The sequence below is a fragment of the Coturnix japonica genome, chromosome 8 (assembly GCF_054131305.1).
Source record: "Coturnix japonica strain WE chromosome 8, WE-NBRP24, whole genome shotgun sequence".
Classification (NCBI taxonomy): domain Eukaryota; kingdom Metazoa; phylum Chordata; class Aves; order Galliformes; family Phasianidae; genus Coturnix; species Coturnix japonica.
Window position 1 is genome coordinate 18,387,021 of NC_140670.1, and position 10,656 is coordinate 18,397,676.

Consider the following 10,656-nt stretch of genomic DNA (forward strand, 5'->3'; position numbering starts at 1 on the left):
GATGGAAGCTAGATTGTGGGTAAAGATGCAAAGTGATCTGGTTAGGAAGTGGGAGAGGTAGGATTTTATTTCTTTGAAGTGCCTGGAGAATTTTTATCTTGTGAGAATCAGCAGGAATACTGCCAGCCTATTAAGTGACGGTCAGACCAATTTCCTGGTCCTGCTGCTAATGCTTTCAGCCATTGTCATCTGATATTTGGACTGTGATTCATCTTGTACTCATTAGTAGTAAAATATTATTTTTCCCTTAATGATACCTCTAAGCTAAACTGGAAATAAGAGCGTATTTGGAACCCTATGGGAATCATGTCTGATACAACTTTCTTGAGGAAGTCACCTGGCAGATCTGGACTTTGTGCAAGGTACCCTCAAAAAGCTGCTGCTATTTTACAGCAATTTACCTAACAATGCCTTAATGAGGAGACACAAAATACCCTCTTCCTCAAAGCATGAAGACTTAGAAATTTTCTCAAATAAATGTTAAATCAAACTGTTATACTTTAAAGAACATAGAATCTTTAGTTGAGAGGATAAGTGAGATTATATTGTTAATCCATTATATTTGATGATTTTTAGTAGTCCTACTTAAGCCTTTAACAGGGGATAGATGTTTCCAACCAAACTGAGTTAACAGGGAACACATTTCTAGCCTCTAAGTGAATACTTTGATGAGCACTCAAAAGTTACTCACTGTTGCAGTCCATTTCCAGTTTCCCCCCTTGTGGTTGTCCATGCCATTATGACAAGGTAAGCAATTTAGCAGTAAGTGGTTGTAGTGGATTATTACAATCTCCTTTCACAACCTCACTGATCATTCAGCAGCACACCTTGAAGCATCCTCCACCTCTTCCATAAGTCACACCCCACAGCCCTGCTGTTCCAACCACCTTTCCTTCTGCACAGTGCCCAGCTCCACACCCTGTTTGTCATTTCCTTGTTTTCCACATCCCCCATAGTTTAGCTTGTTTTCTAATCAAAGTAATCCATCACAGTTTTGTCTTCCTCCTCCCTAAGGAAAACAGTAGCATCCAAAGCTATTTAAATCTTTCTTCACAGGAATCAGAATGCTGGTGCTGGTTTGAGGATATATTTTATTATCTTAAAGAAAATAAAAGGCAGTTATACGAGAACACAGCCTTCCTTTGGTCTCAAAGTCAAAACTTCTTTAAAAGCTGAGTAGCAGCACTAAGAATCTCCGCTCTGATTCTGAATCTTTTTGCACAAAGCAGCATCCCAGGCTGTTGAACTCTAAGTTCTTGAAATCATAGAATCACCAAGATTGGAAAAGACCTCTAAGATCACCCAGTCCAATCACTCACCTACTCATGCCCCTTAGTACAACATCTAAATGTTTTTTCAACGCCTCTGGGGATGGTGATTCAAGCACCACCCTGGGTAACTTGTTCCAGCATCTGACCACTCTTTCAGAGAATGTATTTTTCCTAATATCCAATCTGATTATCCCCTGGTATAAATGAAATGCAGACCACCTCCTATTTCACCACATTTCCAATAGCTTTTAGACTCTACTTCTCTCTGATTCTGTTCTGCAAAGCATGTTACTGAGAGCTTCTTTGCTCAGTCTCGTTCGCTCCCTTCTTTGTGCATTACATGGTTGGAGATTACAGTAACCTTCAGAAGAGAACACAGTTCAACAAAAGAGCTTTGTAGACCAAACTCATATAAACTATCATAACCTCTTCAATAAAGAACTGAAGATTAGTTTCAACTCTGATTATGTGATATTTTCCTTGTTACGTAGCACCTACAATTATGATTTCTGTCAAGATACAAAATGTATTCAGGGCAGATTAAGCAAGTAGGAATCACATTACTTTATATATTGCAAAATAATTATTGGCTATTAAAAAAAACCCACAGCAATTAGGGGAGGAACTCTGTTCATGTAAAACAAACATAAGAGAGATGATGATTCAGGAGTTGTGTTTAACAACCAACTGTTTTAAGGAATGGGTGGATGCAAATAGTTGCTCTCACCTTTTTTGCTCCGCTCAAAGACAAAAGCGATGTTTCTCATGATTTCTAGGCCCAAAACGAGTCTCCAGTAAAATGAGAGCCTAGTGGTAGGAATTTCATTATTTTTGACATCTGGTTTATGTGAAATCAATGTACCAATTGTGTGCAGCAGCCTCAAAACAGACTAAATTCCCTGAAAATACCTGATCATCCTTCTAAGGAAACTGAAGGATTAATATAACCTCAGAACCCACATTACACATACATGAAAAGTTTTTCATTAACGACATTACCAGATGAAAAATATATGACATGCAGAAAATAGAAGTCAGGAATGGGTGCATCTATGCTGTATCAGTATTCTGAGTAAGGAAATGTAAAGGAAGAAAGGAAAACACACTGTCTTAATTTCGGAGTTGAAGCAGGAGAACATATCCTCTAGAGACGGTGTCATACAAATCAAATTCTCACATAGCAGATAGGTGCCATTTTTTCAGAACAAAGCTCTTATTTGCTGAGTAGTTGCATATTTGAATCACAAAAAGTAATTAAGAAATCTGTATTGAGTTTAAAAGTCTCAACTTTAGAAAAGTAAACAATTATGTGATTCATTTAAATTTTCAAAATTAAATACTTCTGGTGTTGTTTATGAGTTAAGGTAATAATTTTGTAATAATATAAAATTTAGAAATGCAAAGGAAAAGAGAGCGCTACTTGCCTTTTGAGAAAGAAAAATCCCTCCCTTAGTTTGTTTCCAAAAGACTGTTTCACCAAGGTGAGATGAAGTCAGAGAAAGTTTTTCCTGTGATGTAAACAGCTGTTTCTGAATAGTTCTGCACATCAGCATACTCCTCCCTGTGTAGCCCAGGGAAGTGGGAAAGCAAGGCTCTTCCTCAGTGAGGCAAGTGGAGACATAAGAACATGGACTCTGTTCCAGGCTTGAATCTGTCCCCCTTGAAAGCTCTTCTGCATCTGCCTGGATGCCATCGAGCTGTAAACCCACAGAGCCACAATTAAAAAAAACAAGTTACTCCTACACAACAGTATGGGCCTCTGGTAGGACACAAGAACATGAGAATAGAAACAGCAAGTGCTCTGTGGAAGGAGCTGGTGGACAGAGGAGTAAGAAGTACTAGTAGGTAGCAGCAGTGGAGATATGAGATAAGGTGAAACAAAGATAAGGAAAAAACAGCTCTCAAAAGACAATTATAGCAATTAAACAAAGTTCTGCATTCCGATGGATTCATAATGTTAAGTTGCTGCTTCCACTTCAGAATGAATTTTAAATACATGAAATTTATTTCTTATAGAATCTGTGCATGTCATGAAGCTGTACTGGCCAGCTTTAGCTCCATTAGAGAAAAGGGCTGCTCAGCACATTTTGTGCTTCAGCTGCAGCAGCTTCACAATCAGAAAGCATGTGTGCCACTTGAAGCTGACTATCTGTGACCTTTCTTCTAAATCTTCCCTGTGGACTGGTTGATTATCCTTCAAAACCCTGAAAAAAAAAAAAAAATCACACAATCTACATTACAGCTTTGGTCTACTTCATCATAAGTCTCGCACATCCCCCCTTCTCACTCAACCTGTGGCCAGCCTGTATCTTTGTAAAGTAAAATATATGTAGGCAATACCAGTATACATGCCAAACCTTAGTTATGTATATGCTGTCATTCAACAGAATGAAGTCCAACTAAGTACCCGTCTCAGTACAGGTTATAATTCAGTTTTGCACATCTCCAAAAAAATCTATTATCTCAGATTCCAGAAATATGTTTCAGAAAGTGTGACCTGTCCATTCAGTTAACAAAATACATACACATTAGTCAGTGAGAATTTTTTTACAGGCCTGACAGCAGATAGAATTAAGACATCCTAAAATCTTGCTAGATGAAGGGCTGCAAAATGTGACAGGCTTGCATAATTACATTGTCTGCAGTTTCTGATTTGAAGACGTATGAAATAGCATCACTTCTGACTGTTGATGGTCTTTCAATTCACACTCCCTTAAAAGGAGGTCCGGTATAAGGTTGAACAAGAACCAGACAGCTCTTGGAGGCAAGACTAGCACTGCAGAATGGTGTGGCATCACAAAATAGAGCCTGGGGGGGAGGGGGGAAACTCGATAAAAAGGATGAATTGGAACCATAAAGAAAAACAATGTTAATGTTCAGCACAGATAATTCACCCTGCTGCAAAGATAGAGTGGGAAGGGGAAGGTGTACATAGTTAACTTTAGCTACTGCTTAGTCTAATGATTTCCACCAATTTTGTTCTACTGCCCTAATAATCTTTCTCAGGCTCTAGCAGGACAGAAAACTCCCCTATACCACAAGAAAAATTCCACTTTTTCTGTCCTTAAAGGTCATTATTCCTCTTATTATGAAGTTGAGAAAACCCCAGAAAACATTTCAGATCCTTGTACTTCTTAGTAAGCATTTTTTTCCCCTTCTAGACTCAAACATTAGTTTCAGCTTGTAGGAAACATTGCTTAACTACTCATTGGCACTTCCGTTTTTTCAAGGGAAAAGATTGATGTTCATTTTGACATGCAGCAATCCAAAGCCAACCTCCTACCTGTGAGAAAGGATTAGGGCCCACACAGTTTTTCTTTTATTCTTTCTGTTCCGCATTATAAGAATTTGCATCATCCAGGATTACACAACTCAGATCAATGCAATCAATACCTGCAGGCAAGGTGAAATGCTATCAGGGTATTGCTCAAACAAAATAGGTTGCAATGAGCTGCTTTTACCTTCGAAAGAAGAAGTAGCACAATGTTGTAACAAGTTGTCATCAGCTCAGGCTGACAGGAAAATGATAAAAAGAAACTGCATTAAGAAGACAAAAGTTGGAGAGGCTTTTTCTCTTTTTGCTGTGTGCAGTTGCACACTGAGCCATGTAGGAGTTGGAGAAAGGGGAAAGGAAGGAAGAGCTGAAGAGTGCAAGGAGGTATATATGTTGTCTGGGATGTAGACCTGGGGGGATAGCTGGGCTGGTTGAGACTAGGACTGCTTTTGCTAAGGAGCAGGATTCACAGGTATTTGAAAGATAAGATGTGGAAGGGAATAGACAGCATGGAGGGCTACCATCATAAAGAACAGAGGCCAGGGTACACAGCTTGGGACAGACTGTTTGGATCTATGAAACAGTCACATAAAAGAAGAAAAAGCCAGATAAACTGAACCTGCAAGATTCAGCTTCTTGACTTGCCTACTAAATTTTCAGAGGCATTAAAGTTTCAGAGACAAGTAAAAGCAATTTGTGATTTCTAGGGCAATTCTTCACAGTTATTTCACCTCCACTTAATTCAGAGTACATTTAGTCCCCAGAAGTCTGTTTCATTTGTTGATTTATCTCTTTGCTCCCAAGAGTTATGATAGTTCACATTACCATCATTCAATCTTAGGTCATAAACTAATCAAATTTATGTAAACTAAAAGGGAAGTAACTGACATAAAAAAAAATACTTACAATGACGCTACAAACATTCTTAATGGTCAGTGATGATTAGAAAATACAGAAAATTACAGGCTCATGCAATTAAATTTCAACATTTCTGTGGTTTCACAGTATTGTGCTGCTATTCCATGGCAAAACTTCATTACCTACTAATTCCAGTTCAGAAACATGGGCTCTAAAGTCCACAGAATACCTTCCTTCACTAACTTTCATAGACTTTCGAACCTGATTTTAAGACAAAGACTATTTGGTCCAGGTTGAAAACCACCTTTCTCAGCAAATATCAGGCAGACTTCTATTCTCACAGTGTTTTCAGCCAGTCAAACTACCACTGCCTGTCAGGTGAAAAATACAGTGATGTTAATAAAGATCATTCTGATCATGTTTCTGCCTTGTTTCACTCTATAATTGGTTTCAGAAGTTGAGCATCCCAAGGCATACCATTTTTTTCCATTAAAAAAAAATAAAATACATATTTTAGGTCAAGCCTATACTTGTTTCGTAATTCTCACCTGATTAGCTTCTTTTTAGATAGCACAACAGCAGCACAGTTTTACTTGCTGCCAGACCTCATGTTGCAAAGAAAGATAAGAAGATTTTTTTTTTCACAAAAGACTTCTGGTATTATTGAATATAAAATGAGCTTATGAGAATAAGTGTAAATCTGTGCTTAATACGCACAGAATGTCTGCCATATGAGCAGCCTTCTAAAATTCACTGCATCCCCATTGCTCACTTATCCTTGTGGTAAGCCTGGCTAAGTCTGCTTGCTGACAGCACTGGCCACCACTGCTAACCTCAGTTCACCCTGCCACAAGAGTCACTCTCCCTTTTGGAAAATAGGAGTCACAGCACTGGATGTCAGCTTCCTCTGAAGAGGTGCAATACTGCTGAACTCATCATTAGGTTTTTTTATGGAACTGTTTGCTCTGAATCATGATTTGGCTCTGTGATTACATCACATTTATCTTCACTGCAAAGAAGAAAAAAAAGCAGAACTGCAGTTCAAATCAAAGCTGCTGTTTGTGAGCTATATATCCTTGTTTCCCAACAGTTATTACCTTCATGATTAACATGTCTTTACCACAAAAACCACAGAAATTCTGACACTGCAATATCTATAGCTACCTGCATGTTCTGGTGCTGTCCCACAAAGTTCTTAGTTCTCACTCATGTCCCTCACACCCACCTGCTCCCTCCTCACTATACTGTCACTCTTCTGTCTCATTCAGCCTTTTATCCAAAGATGAGTTAGTACAGGCTGCAATTAATCTGGAGCTGCACACTCTCAGAGGGTCTCGCAGACTACATTCACACGAAGAACTGTGGCCGGTTTCTCCCTTTCTCCTCACAAACTGGGATTGTAAATCTCTCTCTCTCTCCTGTACAGCTAAACATTTTCATACAATTTATGAGTACCCACTATCTTACAAACTCCCCTGCTCTGTCCAGTTCTGCTGAGTTGCCTAACACAAGGTACTGGAAGACACTGACAGGCACTGCAATTGCATAACTACCATTTCCTTCTGAAACTGGGCTAAAAATGGCACTATCACCATGACACAAGTTTCAGATGTCTTGTTCTCTTATCAGCATGTCTCAACTAAGGAAAACCCTGAGGTCACTTCTGAGGTTGAACACATACACCCCATTCGCCCAACCAGTGCTCGCTCTTGGTTCTTTGAGATGTGCAGAGGTTTACCTCTGTGAAACCACCAGCCACAACTCTGATTTGTGTCGGACCTGTCATCTCCGTACTTCTCACATCACATCTTATATACCATAGTTATATATGTATAATGGACATACCTACAAACTACCCCAGACCACCTCACATATTGCTGGACAATCACTGGAACTGCAACACGCCCATTTTTAATAATCTCATCCTGGAATTTCTTTTCAAGAGGAATTAAAATCCAATTATTCCCAGAAGCCATTGGCAAAGGCCGTTAGATTGAACATGACTTAAGATTAGTCCTTGCTTTTGTTCCAATATTAGTATTTTCCTATGCACCTGTGAACATTTTTTATATTAGAAGGCAGAAGTATTGTAAGTTGTGGCACATATGAATCAACAGTTGTCAGAGAAACCTTGCACAATGGAATTCTGTTCCTCAGTAGGCACTACACCTGCATTAAATGATCAAGATGTATAATAACAGCATTGGGAAATAAATAATGCCTCATTATTATTCATCTTGTTTGGATATTAGTGCTTTGTAGATATCACGCATCCATCAGCTTTTCAGGTATCTGAAAGGATCGCTGACAGCTAAGTCAAATTTAGATGCTTACATTGAGGAAGTTTTGATCAAATCCTGATAACAAAGAGAGGAATACAGCTTTCACAAAATACATAAAATTTTCTTAGCTCTTGCTTTACAACTTCATTGCAGTTCCCAGGAAGGCTCAGGTACCAAGAAACCCATTTGGCAGAGCAGGTTAAAACATGCAACTGAATTCTTTTGCTAAAGTGGTCAGAAAAGTTAAACTGGATATTAGTTTCCTCTGCTATCATCATTTGGTTCTGTCAGGATGGCTAACTTCTAGAAACAATCCTCATGCTGGTATGTGTGAACAAATTCATCTCATTACTCTGTGAATTAAGAGACTTGAGAGATCAGCTATGAAACATAAAACTGGTCCTCTGTAGGCAAAAAGAAAAAAAAAACATAGAAAATTAGCTGCTCTCCATGCATAAAGAGCTTTGCTCTTCTGTTATGACAAAGAAAGTAAACTGTGTACACCAGCTTTCAGAGAAAAGCAGTGATATTCTGCTACATGTGCCATGTTCAGAGGAAAATAAAAGCTCTTCTCCTCAGAAATGTTTCAGATATTCAAGATGCCAGTCTGAGTCATAAAAAGTGCAAGAGAAAACCTGAAGTTGTATGCAGCATATGGACTATACTGCACAATTAATTTCATGAAGCAAAGGAAGCAGAGCAGTAGGGCCCAGGGAAGTGGCCTCATTAGGGAAAAAATATAGCAATTAAGTGTTGGTGTAGCACTTCCAAAAGAAGTGCTAGCAATTGTGCCCAAGCTGCCTGGCACAGAAAGCAAGATAGGAGGGCAGGAAGGCTGCCAAAGGAAAAAGCAATTCCCACAAGCAAGCTGCAAGAAGAATTGGGCACTATTAAGATCGGGGCAGGCTACAGCTGTGGGAGCAGAAGGACCCAGCCAACACCACAGAGCCAGGCACTCCTTGGCTTTCCTCTCCACCACAGCCATTATTCTTTCTCAAGCTTTCCTTAGTACAGGCTGCACATACATCACTTTGAGACTGACAATACCAGAATGACAGGATGGTGAGGCACCACAACACATTGTCCCATCCCTAGAAGGGCACAAGGCCAGCTTGGATGCAGCATAATCAAGCCTGACACACAGGTTTAGAGGACCTAACACTCATAATCTGGACAGGCCACAAACAGAAACATTGAATTTACCACCATCCACATACTTACATGAGTTAAAGCCATTTCAACTAGCACAGACACAAACCATAATCTTCCAAGATTGGGGCTGAGGAGGGAAAAGCCTCCTTGAGATGGTCTCAATAGAGGAGGCTCTTAATAAGGAGAATCACCTGAACTGCAGGCAGACCTGCACGGAGCTGAGCACAAATGGAAAGACACAAGCGCTGGACTCCAGAGAGGGGTTTCAGGACAGTCTGTGAGGTATAAGCCCCTACACACAGCAAGGCTTATGTATGCAGTACATTAGCTGGTTCTCAACTGCTGGCTTTTTTCAGGCACGAGGGAGCAGTCATCTGACTGCCTAAGTGAAGAAACACTGCAGAATTGGCAATCCAGCTGGCAGTACTCAGTCAGCTTCCTGAAGGGAGGCCATCAGCAGCCAGAAAGTATTTGGGAGCACCAGAGACAGAGAACAGCAGCACAGAAGGCACTGAATACATAAGGGAGGATAGGCAGCTGATAATCATTTGCTCTCTCTGTAAGGGGCTGATAAGGCCACCTCTGAGATTGCAGGTTTTATAGGCTCTGCCATTAGCAGAGTATACTCATAGTGTTTAATTGCTCTAATCCTATGCATCTGTCCTTCCCATGTTGGTTGTTTTTTGGTGATCTGTTTTTTCTTTTGGCTAGCTTAACAAACTCTGTTGAGTCAGAGTAGGTCCAGAGGTTTTGTAAATAAATCACTTAAAGGGACTTTATTACCCAACTATGTTTTTTCTTAAGATGATAGCCTACAGCTTCTGTAAATTCTGGGAAAGTGTATAAGCAGCTTTACATCAATACAGTTCCTAGCAGTACTTTTTCATATCACTTTGATTTTCATATTGTATCAGCTTAAAATCAGATCTTCAATAGCTCATCCTAGACTTTGGGCTATCTAACCTCCTCCAGACTGTTAGCTATTCAGTTCTGAGGGCAAATGAAAGTATCTGCCATTTAAACTCTTCCTAGAAGTTCTGGTATTCCATTCTTCCACAGCTATCTGAATTGTGTATCCATTGGAGACTATGCTTCTGCTCCTTACACTGAAAGAAAAAGTAATGGTCATGCCTGCCTGGACTACTAGTCATCCATCTTTTCTTGGTTTTCCATAAGTAAAACCTGGTATCTTACTACTCAGTTGTTTGTTTTTTAACTTAATCTTATAGCTGACAATGCAAAGGTGTATTTGAATACATGCTGAACAAAGGTGGCATGTATTGCAGACTGCTGTATTTCTCCTTTCCCTCCTCCCCTTCTTTCCCTTCCCCTGTCCATATCTATTGTCTTGATGATGGCAAGCTGTACTGTTCAGGTGAAGAGCTGACTAGTAAGCTTCAAGACTTCTTTTTGAAAAGAAGACAGTTTGAAAAGGAAGATTTAAAAGAATCTTAAAAATAAACAAACAAATAAATAAAGGAAAAAACTCAGCATCTTCTTCCACATCTAAAAGCCTCTCTGTATGAATTCTGATTCCTTTAAGAGTTTGGAATGCTTCTGTTAGTTGTTTATACGGCATGCATGTGTCTGTGTGTCTGTGTGTGTGTCCTGAGCCACCTCAGATTCCCACAAATTAGAAACACATTTGAATTTTTGGAAATCAACAGTCTGGTTGTTGTTTTTACAAGGAAAATGTACAATAAACACAACTTCAGGCTGTGTGACAAAGACCTTTTGGGTTGGGATATACTGAGCAATGCAGGACCAGCCTAAATATTTGTACACACTGGCACATACAAAGCCCAACATACAAGCTCAG

The 10,656-nt window shown here is 39.6% G+C and overlaps 1 long non-coding RNA gene across 1 annotated transcript; it reads right to left on the bottom strand.

Annotated features, from left to right (window-relative positions):
- Positions 1 to 3,253: 3,253 nt before the first annotated feature.
- On the bottom strand, positions 3,254 to 4,160 carry LOC107315808 (uncharacterized). The gene is made up of 2 exons (XR_014948880.1): positions 3,906 to 4,160; positions 3,254 to 3,475 (listed from the first exon to the last, which is right to left on the bottom strand). It is a non-coding gene; the product is annotated as an uncharacterized LOC107315808 (long non-coding RNA).
- Between the last annotated feature and the right edge of the window lie 6,496 nt (positions 4,161 to 10,656).